The sequence below is a fragment of the Pinus tabuliformis genome, chromosome 7, assembly GCF_031772625.1.
Source record: "Pinus tabuliformis cultivar Carrire ecotype Pingquan chromosome 7, CPIR1, whole genome shotgun sequence".
NCBI classification, from domain to species: domain Eukaryota; kingdom Viridiplantae; phylum Streptophyta; class Pinopsida; order Pinales; family Pinaceae; genus Pinus; species Pinus tabuliformis.
The window spans coordinates 262,423,309-262,439,325 of record NC_142293.1 but is presented as its reverse complement, the minus strand read 5'-3'; the positions used below and the strand labels follow the sequence as shown (position 1 = coordinate 262,439,325).

The following is a 16,017-nucleotide window of genomic DNA, read 5'->3' as shown; positions in this document are numbered from 1 at the left end:
TCAGGAAATGTGCAAGGAAATATCGACTTAAGCAGAGGCAAAAATTGACTAAGTCTGTGTTAGAGATTTTTAGTGAGAAGAGATATAGGTTATTTAATTGTAGGTTGAGCTCATATCGAGCAAGCAATTGTAATACATCTCTACTCATCAGATTAATGCAAGCAGGCAAATCGGTTTTTAACAGATTGTTTTTCCCTGGAAAAATATTGTGCATGTGTGTGGTTTCTTATTGCATGTATATGATTGATGTTCTAAATTGTGAATTGAATTCTGCAGATCATTAGAGTAGGGATGTGTCTTGTGATTTAGATTATAATTTCATGAGAAGTTAGAATTCTACACCATAATTTCTACATGGTATCAGAGCCAGGCTTCACATTAGAATAAGTATTCAACCTATGTAATATGTGTTGGATTCATGTTAGTGGTTGTCTAGTTTCCCTAAGTGTTTTGTACAAGTGACAAACTTGTCACAACAAGTGGGTTGTATTTTGATACCCTAAGGATTGACTTTTCAAGCAGTGAAGATCAGTCAAGCGGGATGGTTTTGCTACCCTAGTTCACTATTTTGGTGTTTGACAAATCAGAGATAATAGGGCTCGTTGTAGAGGTCATAGATTAGTGAAGGAGTGACTCTATGTGGGCAGATCTGAAAGCCCTATGAAGAGTGACAATAACAGTTGATATGTCATAGAGATAGGGTAGATCTAGACCATTGATTACTATTCACATACATAGTTGTGAATAGTGACGTTTGTATGCAGTATGCAACAAATTGAAGACCTCAAGTATAGTGCGCATGAAAGTAGTCATGGAGCTTTAGGAGGCATAGTTATGTATCCCTAGTTCAAGGCAGATCTAGAAGACCCTATGTGCGTACTTCTTAATGGAGCTAGAAGGTATCTAGTGGGCAATTCAATGAGCCAATGTTTAGTGACACAAAAAGTAGTTGTGATCATTGATATTGGTATATTTAGGAGCAATTATATTTACCACAGGGAGATCGATACTCAAAGGGAGTCTAGTTTCAGAGGGAGTAGCCCTATAGAAGCTAGTACTTCAGGATCTCGGGAGATCAGACTAATTATTGCAGTAGTTGCAGCAGAGTGTGGAAGCAACAATATAGTAGTAGAAGTAGTATGAGTAGATCATATTTGTCCATGCATGCAACTGTACCTCCAGGTGTGAGGTGGGGCGATGTGAATCCCTATTCCCAGAATTGCAGAAATTTGGCCAGGGTCCATTGAGGAATTCTCCTCATAGATCATTACCTTGCTACAAAGGTCCAAAGAATTTAGTAGCAGGTGGATGAGTGTCATTCAGAAACTGAGGAGTTCATAGGAGTGTTGACAATAGAGCTGGAGGCTACGTAGGGGATTCAACAACGACATTTTTTTCCTAGTAGACAGTTACAGATTGATACAATGTTTTTTTAATGCTTCTCAGTTGCAAATGTTGCAGTAGTAGCAGTAAGAGTGAGAGGTGTTGCATGAATTACATTCCACAGGTGCATGATATGGGTGGTTAATAATCCGTTTCTTGTTGTGTGGGAGTGTTTAAAAATGCAGCAAGAAATTTCTAATTTGATTTTGCCTTAGTCAAATTGAGGAAATTCGAAAATCCACATCAGTAGATAGCTTGGAGTAGCTAACTGAAGTGACATAGCACTTTTCACTCAATTAAGTCATTTAATTCGAGTTAGATGCATGAAGTTCAATTGTATGTAGTGATTCCTATATTTTAGGATCCTAGGTTGAGTTAATTTCAGTTGTAATTAGTTAAACTAGTTCTAATTGTTAGTAGAGTTAGTTGGTGGTCAATTAATTAGTGGGGCATCATTCCAACTAAGAGATCATCTAGTTAATTGATCAATAAACTAATAATTAGCTCATGCATGCAAAGAATACGAGTTTCCCATCTGTGGTGGAGTTTGCAAGGAAGTGTACAATTAATTATATACTAGATTGAGTGTATAATTATTGTATTGGTCAGGTGATTAACATAGAGGAATTGCACAAGAAAATAGGGGGAAATTGCTAAATAATAGAAACCTATTTCCTAAGGAATTACACACGGAAATAGGGGCTCAAGTAGGGACAAAATTTGACTAATTCCCGGTTAGATATTCTTAGTGAGAAGAGAGATAGGTTAATATTGTTACTGTTGTTACTCCAGGATTTTTAGTATGTGCAGAGCCCTCTTTTTATTCATAATCATTTTTAACTTCAATATGGGAGGGAGGCTCGTCCTCTACTTGTTTTGTGATTAATGGTGGGTTTTGTGGGTGAAGTATCTTTCTAAACCTATGTTGTACACCATTCCATGTAAGAGGACTAGTACAAATTCATTGATGTACAACTAAAATTTCATATAGTAATGAGTTTAAGAGCTCACAGGATATTTAAAAAGAAATTATGATTAAATAATCAATGGAGATTATACTTCTGATTCAACTCATGCATAATGAATGAAATTTGTTATTACCTCATGACATAATAATATGTCAGTCATAGAATGCACTAACATGGTCAAGTGTGATTATTATATTTTACCAAGCATAACATATGCAGTGGTGAGATTTATCCATCTCATTTATGTTCAATGCCCTCTATGAATCCCTATGGGCGACATTTGTCAATGGAATTTAGGTTTGATATGCAATATGGCTCCCTATGGTTCAACAACAACTCAGAACAAAACTTTGTTCTCTCTACATCTTATAATAGTTGCGTGTGGGCACTACCTCTGAGTGTGAATGAAAAAAAAAGAAGGAAGACCACACGTAAATACTAAAGGACATGAAGAGAAAGAGTATAAAGCTCCTATTTGATAAAAACTATGAATATAGGTAGTTTCTAGAATGCATGGAAAATAGTTTGTGCCTTTGGTAAAGGGGGCATGTCTTATTATTCTTACACATTAATAATTGTCCTAACTATTATATGAATATTATTATTTAATGCATAGTGATTACTACATTATAACCCTAGTTGTAATATACTATTGCTTTTAATCTTGTAAAGTTAATTGTTGAAAACAAATTCTTAATAAAAACAAAATTGAGCACACAAATTTACATGAATACTTTCCCCAAGAACCCAAAAATGGGAATTCTAGAAGATTTTTAATTTTATTGCTCTTTACAATATTACAATATAATATGTATAGATCATATCACCCATAAAGCCAAATCCATTAACTTTATATTAGGATAAAACTTCAATTACTGAACCAATATTACAAAACCATGGGTTGAACCATCATGAGCCATGAAACCATTAAAAGCTAAAAGCATGTTTGGAAAATTTCCAAAACCAAACACAAAAAAAGCACCGAAAAATTACAAGCATTCCTAGAGCGAGGAATGTGCATAGTTAGCTCTAGGAACACGTATGTGATTTTTTGAATTTGTCCATTTCATCATGTGGAATTAAAAATAAATTATTTTAGCAATAGATAATTTAAATATAAGAAAATAAATAAAATATTTTACGTAATCAAATAATTGAAATATTTAACCAAAAAAAAAAAAAAACTTTCGTAATACAAAAAATTCCTAGAAACATAAACATTTTAGAAATAATGTTCTCTAGTAAACAATAAATTTCCCTAAACATAAATTTCCAACAAAACAAACAAGTTTTGGATTGAAATTTCAAATATAAAATAGTCATGTCTAAACAAACACACACACACACACATACACTCACAAGTTTAATATTCACAACTAATCCATAGTGGATTTTCCAGTCTCCTATGGTGGAAGCTGGGTTATGTAACTCAAATAAAAAATATTTCATACTAATGGATTGTTACATAATCAAGAAGTCAAAATTAGGATCTACTCATCCCCAAAGCACGTAAACATGTGATGCAAGACTAAAAAGAAGGATTTAACAAAACATCACCGCTAAAAGGTCTTCACTTTAATTGTTAAGTCTTCACTTTATCTCAAAAAAATAAATCCAAGACCCCCACCTTGTATTATGTATAAATATCAATTTCTAAGACTAAAATGCATAATTAATTAGACTAAATGTATATATATTATAATCAAAATATAATTAAACACTAAAGAGTAGCAATGTAACTATGATGCAGGTGGTCCTCTGCCATTAAAAATCCATTCGTTTAGTCCATAACTTCCACGGTTGGACATGGGGATATGGGGAAAGTGGGTGGTACCATGCCAATTGGATGATATAATATAGGACATTTCGGAGCTAGTACCATGCCAATTGGATGAGATAATATATGACCTATCGGAGCTAGTACTATACCAAATGAATGATATGTTGTAGAACCTTCGGGATTGTACATGGGGACATGGGCACAAGCTGTTGGTTTCATGCGAATTGGATTAGGAAACTAGGAGAAATGAGACTGTAGATTTTCTCTTCTCTCCTCTTTTTGTTGTGAGAAAAGAGACTGTAGCTTTGCTCTTCTCTCCTCTTTTTTTAGAGCCAAAGGAACGTAAAGAGGTCCATCAAGGAAACATTTCTTATCCGTTTCTACCAAAGCTTGGGATGCATCATTGGAGATGAAAGTGAGACAAATCCTGAACCTTTAATGTTTTTAGATTGTGTATGTTCATTCAAGAGACATCAACCATGAAGTGGCATAGGTCTGACATCGATAGTGGAATTTCCCATCCCCAGAGAGATTTGCAAGCATCCAACCAAATCCGAGATTCCTAGCTTTGACATGTCGTCTTCAGTATTGTTAAATTCTAGGTGAATATGCTGAAACAATATATTTTGAAAAGATATTTTAAGGTAATCAATGCTCTTGATCCAACTCTGTAAATGAGGATGGGAGATAAAAGACAATCCCAACACATGATTGTTTAATGCTTGCGAGTCCCCATAGATCTGTAGGCTTGGTATGTCCAGGAATATGGCGAACCATAATAACCACAAGAGTGCTATGGTTTCAAATCTCATATTAGTGCTCATCCCTCCAGACCAATGGATCTTATATTGTTGATCTTGATTGTTTTGAATCTAGACACCACATCCACATGATCCACCCTTTTCTGCACCATCAAGATACCCAACAGGGAAGGATATACATGGAGTAGATATTGTATGTATGATTTCATTATTCATTGCATTACTATGCATCAAGGGCCTCAACCATGATACTATATTGTTGATAATATGTTCAAAATTGAATGTGTTATCTTAAAAAATAATGGGGTTCGTAACCTTCCATATTTCCCAAAATATCACTAGGGGAATAGCCATATTTGTTATAGGTATTTGGCTCCACCATAACAAGCAATCATTTATAGAGCCATAGATCCTAGACCATACCTGTTTAGCAATTGGGCAGGTCAATATGGTGTGTAGATTTTTCTGTCCATTATTTTGCATAGGACACATAGCCCAAGTCCATTTATGCCTCTTTTCCACAAATTTTCCCAATTCACATTCTTGTTTTTCCATGCCAGCCATGTATATAGTATAATCTTATATGGGACCTGTACCTTCTAGAATCTATTGAAGCAACATGTACTCTGGATGTTGTGTTTGCTGCTACAGTTGTACAAGTATGTGTCAGCCACATAGATAGATCCCCTATGTATGCATCTATCCCAGGCCATCTGATCTCCTTCTCAACTTTGTAGATGCCCGGTCTATATAGCACATCGATCAATCTATCCCAACTCCCAGTTGCTTCCCAATGAAATCCAATCTCCCTCGCTCTTTTCCAAATTGGGGTGATTCCATCCCATGATTTGATCACTTGTGAAAGGTAGAAATTGCCCCTAGAACTTAGACTGTTAGTTAAGTTTTTAGAGTAATGTAAATCAATATTGGCGCCCAAGATATGATATATACCAATAATGATCTCCTTCCCTGAGCCAAAGGTCTAACATGCTCGCTTCATGAGCCAAATCTTAATCTTGTTAAATTTTTTCCAGCTGGTGGATCCTTTTGATTTCCCAATTAGGTCATCCTTCATCCAGTGTCTGACCTTTATGCCACTTAAATATTTCGATCTAATGATGTCTCCGCACAATAACTTGCCAAAGAAACGGCTCCATAAATATTTAGTTGGAAGAGCCCAACCAAAGAACTTTAGTTCCAATATTAACCATCCTCCTAATCTCTTTGGTATTGTTAGCTTATCTAATTTAATGAGGTGGAATTTGAAAATTTTACCAGAGCCAGCCCATATAAAATTTTCCATAATACCATTTATTTTCCTTATAATCGTGGTAGGTAGACAGAAGAGATATGCCCAATATACTGCAAATTGTTGTAGGAACGATTGTGTGAGAGTGACTTTGCCTCCGAGAGTGAGACACTGATGTTCCCACATAGTGATCTTTTTGTGAAATATGTTAGTGATCCACATCCAATCATTGACTTTATAATCATTTGGCTTAATGTTGAACCCCAAGTATTTTAAACCACAGCAGATTGGTTGTGTTTCCACTCCAGAAAGAGCTTCAATATATCTTATGTCCTCATGTTGCCCCTCCGCAAACAATAACAAGGAATTATCTGTATTAGTAATGAGACCCAATGCACTGCGAAACCTATAGAAGACGTGTTGGAGTGTAACCTACTTCATCTTGGATAGCATAGTAAATAACAAAATGTTGTCCACGAAAAAACTGTGTGAGACCCGAATGTAGTGACCCACCATGTTTCTACGGAAAATGTCCTCTAAACAGACAACTTTGATTTTATGGTTGAGGCCATCCATGATTAGAATAAAAAACAAAGGTGATAGTGAGCATCCCTAGCAGAGACCTCTTCCAACACCAAAAAATTTGTGGGATAACCATTTATAATGACTGTGTATTGAACAAATGAAACACATGCCATAATTCATTCAATATTTTGCATTTCTAATCCAATCCTATGTAGAATGATGTAGAGGAAAGACCAGTATACACAGTCATATGTTTTTTTTAGGTCGACCTTCATGATAATAACTTCCAATTTATTAGTGTGAATTGAATGTAGGCATTCCTGCATTGTGGCAACCGCATCATGGACCAGTCTGTCCTGTAAAAAACCATATTGCTCCAGAGTAATGTAGGTGGACATGGTAGACTTTATTCTAAGTGCAATGATCTTAGAAATAAATTTGTAAAGCAGATTACAGAGTGATATAGGTTTGTATTCTATGAAGGATCCCACTTCACTATGTTTTGGAATAAGAGCTATGAACGTGTGTTTGATAGTTCCCGTAATATGTATTCCAATCCTAGATTGTTCAACCATCTGCAGCAATTCTGGGCCAATTAGGTCAAGAAAATTCAAGAAGAATTTGACCATCCATCCATCTCATCCAGGGCATTTATATTTCACAAATATTTTTAGGACCAAGTGTACCTCCTCCATATTTTCTATCTTGTATAATTCCTCATTCTTTGCCTGGTCAAACATGGTATGATAGGATTCCGACTCCCATATCTGGTCCTCAGGACGTGATCCCCCCTATGCCTTGTATGCCTCTTCAAAAAAAGTAATTGTCACCTTCTAAATATATGAGAAGGTATGCACCATGTTACCACTTGAATCTTTTGTACTCCAGATGGTGTTAACATTCCTCTTATAATTTACGTACATGTGGAAAAATTTAGTATTCCCTATCCCCCCTCTTTCAGCTGTATTGCCCTACTTTTTAATCGCCATGTGACCTCCTGAATATGTAGGATCATTTGCTTCTTTTCCTCCATCTCCTTAATGTTATTTATGAGTTTTGGGGAAGGATTCCCAACATCCAATATCCTACCAATTTTTTCCAACTCCTTTTTGATGTTAGCTAAATCCTTTATCATGTTCATTTTCTTCTTGCGCTCCCATTTTCTTACTTCTGATTTTAAGGCATGTAGCTTCCCATGTATGACCAACATGGGGAAATAGTCTGCTATCCTGTATTGTCTCCATAAATCCCTAATCAGGGTATTAAAATATTGATCCTAATTCCAAATGCAATTGAACTTGAAAGTCATGTCGAGCCATGTCTCTTCTCTTCTCTATAGAAGTGTGCTGGGCAAGTGATAAGATATAAATGATTTTAGGACCTCAGTTTGTTGGAAACCCATTATCTCAATCATATCTTCATGGACCAAGTATCGATAAATTCTCTTGGCAATATGTTGTGTACCTGCTCTACCATTTTACTAGGTGGGCACAGTTTTACGAGGTCGAATGTCAATCAGATTGTTATCGTTGAAAATAGTTTTAAGTTTGTCCGCAAGTGGATCCATCCTTCGAACAAAACCCCACCCCAACATTCATCCAATGTTACAGTGCCATTAAAATCTCCTGCCAGAATGAGAGATGAAAATTTTAGTATATCTGATGACTCCAATTTGTCCTAGAAAGTTGCTTGATCCCTATATGGAGCATATACATTTAAAATGCAGAGTCTACCAGCTAGTCCCCTAAGTCATCCCGTGAGTAAAATACCAGAAAAACATCTGTAAGATGGAAATATGCCCATCGTGGATTCTACAGTCTGCCAATCCTCCAGAAAGACCCAGGGAGTCAACAACCACCATTTGCCAATTCAGAAACATTTTTCCGAAGTATTCAAGTACTCAGTGAGAAATTCTCATGGAATTTTTGTGAGTTCCCCAGACCCCGCATATTGAGGGAAAGGTAGAGGGTCATGTTGCATGGAGGTTGGGCAACATTGCTCTAAGGTCCCAAGGTGCATAGGAGGTACCAATAGGGATATCAATGAGGGAGGAGGAATCATTGAAAGAGATGTATTTAAATTTGGACTACCCTAGAAAATGTTTGCTACCACTCTTTTCTCAACTTCTAACAGTGATATTAAGAATTGATTTGGGGTAATGGTCAGTGAGGTATGAGGACATTCCCATTGTATAGAAAGGGCTTTTAGGTCAAATGTCGGGTTCACAAGCAGAAATTCTACGTCGTTTTCCACCAAGTTCTTGGGGGATGAAACAAGGGACTGGGGGGATGGTGGGGATCCTTGGGGAGGGGAGGTTGTATGACATGAGGGATTCTCAGGAGTCTTCAATAGATTAGGATGTGATAGAGGAGCCAAATTCACAGGGGTCATCAAGGAGGCAGAGAGCAGAGGAGGAAAATTCCTGAGAATCAAAGGAGGGGAAGTGTGATGGGGTATGTGGGGATGTGCATGCGGTGGAGGTGAGGTAACCAAATTCACAGTTTCTGAGTCTGTTGAATCAAAAGGCGGGGGGGTGGGAGGGGAGGACGATCTAGCATTGTGGGAAATGGATGATGGATGTTCCTTAGACATCAAACTAGGAGATGAGGGGATTGTGCAAGGAGAGTGTTTTACTGGTGACAACCACTCTCTAAAATTTTTCCTATGCTTATTTTTGGAGCCTCCCTCCTACATCACAACAGCTCATCTCACATTGACTAAGGTACTTGCGTTTTCATTGATATTTATCTTTTGCTTTATGGATTGTATTTGCTTACTTGGTTTACTATCTAACCCACAAGCCGATCTCTTGACTTGGTTGTAATTTGGTTCTAAGCCAGCCTTGCTGATTTGTGCAATCCTAGAGTGGAACCAACCTTGCTCTTAGGAAATGCGCAATTCAAGCCAGCAGTGAGTGTCAGCTCCAAAATTGCGCAGACCCAGCTAGCAGCTTGCCTTCAAATGGGAAACTGTGTAGAGCATGAGAGACAACCTAAGACACTCATCTCCAGAATTGCGTAGAGCCAACTTACAACTTGCCTTTAGCTAGGAAGTTGTGTAGAGCTTGAGAGGCATACCAAAGCCACTCAGCCTAGAAATTGTGCAGAACCTACTGTACTCAGAAACTTCTCAGTACATGAACCAGAGAGTTGCCCAGTACTTCCTAGAAATGCACAATATTTCCAGGCAGTGCATGGTAGTTTTATCGAAAAGAAAGAAGCTAAGAGGAAAAGCATCCCTATGAAGTAGGGATGTATTATTAGTTTCATGAAGGTGGCACATTTCCATCTTTAGAAGTTTATGCCAAGTGTCGATGTTCTCATTGATCTCAAGCATACGCGTCATGAATTCCTATTTCTAACCTTTATGTAATGGGCACCTCTAAATGTCACTTATACATTCAAGCATCAAGCTCTAGCTTCCTTAGGAGATGAAGGAGTCATCAGATCATTGTCATCTCTTTTAGGGGTGAGTTTTTCTTTTATTGCCTTTTGTTGCTTTTTCTGTCGCTTTTTTTTGTTTAGCTTGTGAGAGTGTTGTTTCACTCACTTTGTTTAATAACCACTAGAATTTTAACTTGTCTTGGCTTGTAGAAGAGTTGTTTCAAGTTATATATTGCTTTCTCAAGTGTTGCATGAGTTTTCCCGTTTTTGCACGAATGGTTGCCGTTGCGGTGACTCCCTTCAAATGCTCTATATTCCTTCTGTTTAATTGATTTTTGCACTTGTTTTACATGCATACATATACACTTAGTCAGATATGTACTCATGCTTACATCATCATTCATATTTTCTTGTTTGCACACTCCCTATGAACAGGTCTTGGCTCCTCTTACCTGGATCTCACATCTCACAACATGGAATGCGGAATTTGGGATCTCAAGGGCATTGCCATGGCTTCTAGAAATGCACAGAGCCTATCGTGGGTTGGATCGAACTATGCACTATGCAGTTCCAGGAGCCAGCCTCCCACCTTGGTCATTGAAACTTCATAAAGCACAGTCTCTGCCATGCCCTGTCCTATACTGAACTGTGCATTGCATAGTTCCATTCATCAAGCTTACACAATGATTACTGGGACTGTGTAGTGTGCAGTTCCCACAGTCAGTCAGTCACCCCTGTCAATAAAAATTGCACAATTGCTCTCATTAGATGCTTTGGTTGCTGCTTGATCGTGTTGTAAAGTTAGATTTGTAAGAGATAATGTTTGCTTGCCATGAGTGTCCTTTCTATCCCACAGGTACCACACACATGAAGCACTTCTCTCCAGCAATCATTGTACCATGGCACCAAAGAGATTTGTTTCAAGAGTGACCACTGAAAGAAATACTCAGGAAGCAGTTGAGCAAGGGCCAATTTACTTGCTAATATATGTAGATTCCCAACTGTTTATAGAAAAGGAATCAACACTAACATGGCAACAAGACGAACAACAATGGTCGAAAGTAGCATCCAATACAGGATTAGGGAAGGAGAAAATTGCTGACACAATAAAGGGAGAACAAAGCTGCAGAGTGAAAGCAGATCAATCTTCATGCAGGCAACTTTGATAGCAGAAGAAAAAGGAAGAAAAGGACACAGACAATAGAGCGAAGGCAGAGAGAAAATTTGAGCTTGAAGGTAGCAGAACTGAGATCTCAGCAAGAAGAACAAGAGTCTAAGAAATAAAAATAGTTGAGAAGAAAAAACATGAATAAGAAAAAAGTCAAGGTGCAATAATAGAGAAAAAAATGCCAATACAGGTTAATAAGCCAGAACAACCAAGAACTGAGGATGAGAGTGAACAGATGCAGGTTCCCTCACCAAAGTTAAGCACAAGAACCAAGTCCGGTTGGAGGTCGATAGGTACATGGAGTAGCTAAGGAAAGAGGACACCATGGATGACTTGGATATCAGCGCAAAAAACATTCAAAGTACATTGGTGGTCCGGTTATGGTCAACACCATGTTACACATGCTTCGAGATGAGTTGGGCATAAGTTCCAAGACCATATACCTAGATGCTATGGAGGAAAGAGTCCACTATTATAAAGACACCACCAAGCAGTTTGGGGACATCATCATGCAGTACCAAGCTTGGCATCAATACATGAATAGAAGCATCAAGTCGAGGTTGTTGAATTGGTCTTTCCCCAACCTTCAGATTCATAGATTTTTGTCATTTTAGGTTGTCTCTACCCTATTTTGTCTCACATGGGTACATGTACAAAATGTATATTATTTGTAGATATGTTGTAAGTGAAATTCCAAGTGTCACTAGTGGAACATGAACAATCACTATGTAATGTAATGAGTTGTGTAAAGAAGTTGAAGGGTTATGAGGGAAGAGTCATAAAGAGGAATGTCAAGGGTCACCCCACCCTTTGTTATAAATAGAACCTCATTACTCATAGAATAGGGTTCTGGAAGCCAATATTTTTTCAACGCATTGCTTATATAAGGCTCGGAGAGTATTGTGATGAGCCTTGGATTCTCCAAAACGTAGAGCAAGTATAATTCTTTGGAGGAGTAGGTGGTGTTGACTGTAATGGTCCACTATTGGGGATAGTGGTTGTCAATGGTCTAGGTATGGATGGAACTTTCACTTAATAATAATATAACTGAGCCAACATGTTTTCATGCATATGTTGTTATTGTAGTTGGACTATTCTCATTGCTTTAGCAATGTATGATATTTAACTTATGCATTTGTGTATGAACTATTTTGTATATGATTGTACGAATCTTGTTTAAGACGTGTTGTTAGATTAACCCATCACTTTGGTTTTTGGACTATTCTACTTTCTAGCTTGTGATGTCTTTCTACTCGTGTGTTCCTTTCAGGCTGCGTACTATTACAGGCTTCTAAGGGACACACTTCCTTTTCCCCTCTGTGCGGAATAACCCCCATGAATCTCACTTGACTCACCGCAAGGTCACGCACTTGCTTCCAGCCAAAGCTATATTACTTACCTTTGTGCACTATCACAGCGAAGGTGCTACTTTAGTATGCACTATTGGGAATCCTACTCCAAATAATTTGAGGTCTAGTTGGGACTTATTATCGGGTAGATCTCCTTGACATATTAGTGGGTACAACACCATCAACAGAGAGGCACCTGAAAACTATTGTCGATCTGTGAGAAATATTTAACTTTGTACATCAATACCTCATCCACGATGTTCTATAGGGTACCATCCAATGCCATCATAAACCCGAGCCCCACCACCCACAATGCTTTTGTTCCAATGTCTTTGAGAGAATTGTGCCATAAGATGACCTATATGGTGGCAAATTAAACATCGAAATGGTATACACCAAAAATCTAGTCTCTGATGTATATGGATTTTGTCCCAAACCAGATCTATATGTGTAGGAAGGTCCCCAGTGAAGCCACATTCTATCAAAATCTAAACTACCATTTTGTCCCTAACCCCTAAGCACTTCGGATCCACATATATGAATTTACCAATTTCATTTCCAATTTCTATAAATACCCTTTTGGTCCATAATTCAATGGGAAGTCCAGGAAGCTTCACCCAAATCAGATTATTGTGAGGGGTGTCCCTAAGAGGGTTAAAACTAACATACCAGGGTTGAAGTGACAAAACACCACGTTCTTGAAGACACGACAATTTCAGGATTTTTTCTAGGTCCTCCTAGTGTAAGAAGTGGATGATGAACCAAGAGTTCATGAGTTTTCTGACTGTAGGAGTGTAACCAAGGAGCGCTTTCCACTGTGTTGAAATCGATGTACGCATCTCTTCTTCCTGTAAACCCGAGTAGTAACAGTGCCCCACAAGTTCTCTTTTCTGTAGGTTGATCACCTGGTCCAAGAGGAAATCATACCCAAAGCTTAGAAATTGTGTTTGGCGAGATGTTTTTCCCATGGTGTTGTGTCTCATATTAGGAGCCCAAGTGGAGTCATGGCAGTTCAAAAGGTGTGGTAGTTCCACACGTGAGGCAATTGGAAGGCCCCCCTTAGCCAACTGTATTAGATTATTCTTCGTATTCGGTAGTAATGATGCTGCATGTCTCTCTGTTGACATATGGGTGACCGAATGGGTATCGACCTCAATGTGATGAAGATCATCAAGAAGGTGGTTGGTTCCAAATATTTGGGAGGGCTAGGAATGTCAGCACTTCTTATTATTAGGTTTCTTGATGTGCTGAAGCATAGGCTGGAATCTCTAAAATCAACCTTTGATTCTACAATACATATGCAATCAATATCAATATGTTGTGGAGAACATTGTGGAGTTTGGGAAGCCCTATGAATTTGGGCTTGAAGCTAGGTCGAAACTAGAGTTGTTGCTAGCCATGGGTTCCATGTGTAAATCAAGCCCTAAAGATTTGCTTGTCTGTAATGGATACAAATATGAAGAATATATTTCGTTGGTGCTTACTACCATACCCTTGAATTTTAATTGCATTATTGTGTTGGAGCAAGAAGAAGAACTGGATTCGGTTCTCAGTGTGAAATGCAAGTTAACCATGAGGGCTGTTATTGGGGTTTGAGCCAACTTAAGGACCAAACAAGGTGGCCATTTCGGCGCCAAATCTAGTGAGAAGGGAAAATTTGGGCTCACGAGTTTGGAAATTGTTGGCATCATTTGGAAATTGCAGAAATTAGGGATGTTGGATTGTCTTGATTTTCTTCCTTTACATAGTATGTCTTAGATCCCATGCATTTAGTTCTTAATGATGGTGTGAGCGAAGTGATGTATATATACTGTGATTTTGTTAAGCTGGGCACCAATATGAAGATCAGTGACATTGGAGGAGGGCTTGGTATTGATTATGAAGGTACCAAGTGTTCTTGATCTGATATGTTTGTTGCTTATAGTTTGGAAGCATATGCAGCGACTATGGTCAAGGAAGTTCCTGTGGCCTATAATTTGGAAGGGGTAAACCATCTCATCACATGTAGTGAATGTGGGAGAGCTCTGGTTTCACACCATTTTCTTCTAGTGTTTGATGTTGTGTCTGTGCATGAAAAAAGGACTTTGTATCTGCAGTTGTGGCTGGAACAGATCTAAAGCCTTTGGTGGACAATTTTCCTAAGAAATTAATGGGTGATTATAAAAAAATCATGGATAATACTGCCATGGGGAATTTCCACAACAACCAATGTACATAGAGCATATGAAAGCAAGGTTCCTAGATTTGTTCAAAGAAGGGAACTTGAGGCTTGAACCATTAGCCATTGTAGACGAGATGTGGATGTCATATCTTTTCTTGTCGCAGAAGGGCCCGCCATGTGTCACATAAATATGTCAATATTCAAGTTAATTCCTAACTTCTGGGAAATTGGGAAGTTGTTTCCATTGATGCCTATCCATAGGCTCAACGAATGAACTACTCCGTGTGCCATTCTGTCGGACTTCACCTTTGATAGTGATGGCAAGGTGGAAACATTCCTAATTGATGATGATAGTGGTGGAACCTTAACCAATTTTCTTCATTTGTTGATGCATGAACCCAACATGATGTTCGGTTCTCTCAAGTGTCTCATTTAGGACTCCCTAAACTTGGATGATGACTGTGACTTAGACTCTGTTATCTCTAACCTTAACACCATTCCTTCAACATACAAATATCTACCATACCTCTCCTCCTCATCATCCACCTCTTATGTCTTCAGTAACGACGATGAAGAATCCCATGACCACGACCACGACTGTGACCATGATACCTGGTAACCCTACTCTAGGTCCGTTGATAAAAATAAACCATTCATTTTCCCTGAATTTTCAATTGGATTAGGTATAGTTAGGTATGTTAGTGATTTCTTCATCTATAGAGGGTTTTATAGCAGCAAAAACAACCACCATGTTTTGAACTTGAGATGTAAATTCATTTCTTAGTGTTAATTGTACATGCCATTCTATAGTTTTTGAATGGTGAGTTCCTTTTATTTGGTTGTAACCAAGATTTAGAAAGTTAGTCGACCTGCTCTTGACTATTCTGATAAAAACGCAATCTTGATTTTAGATCCCTCATTTTCAAATGTGAATTTCTAATTGAAATGGACATTCGATTGGCAAAAAACGAAAAAACAGTAATGGCCCATTGTGGGCGATTTACGTTTTAGGACTAGTCCATGTTTGAAGACATTACATGGTTCGTGGGCATTAGTTGGTTCATTAGAGGAGCGAGAGGAAGCTCACCTGTCATCAATGCAACCTGCTAAATATGAGTCATTGTAGCCAGTCAACTCCATATTGAATGTGGTTAAAGTAGAACATCTCCTCCTTCTCCCTCTTTCGGTATCGTCATTGGGTTATTCATTGGTATATTTATTTTGATATTGTATCAATTTACAACTTAGATGTTTTTTTTCCCTTCTATCTTATTTCTTAAAGAATCAACA

General features: G+C 38.0%; 1 pseudogene; it reads left to right on the top strand.

The window, feature by feature from the left end:
* The first annotated feature begins 8,461 nt into the window (after window positions 1-8,461).
* LOC149246852 (arginine decarboxylase-like) lies at window positions 8,462-15,163 on the top strand (annotated as a pseudogene).
* The last annotated feature ends 854 nt before the right edge of the window (window positions 15,164-16,017 follow it).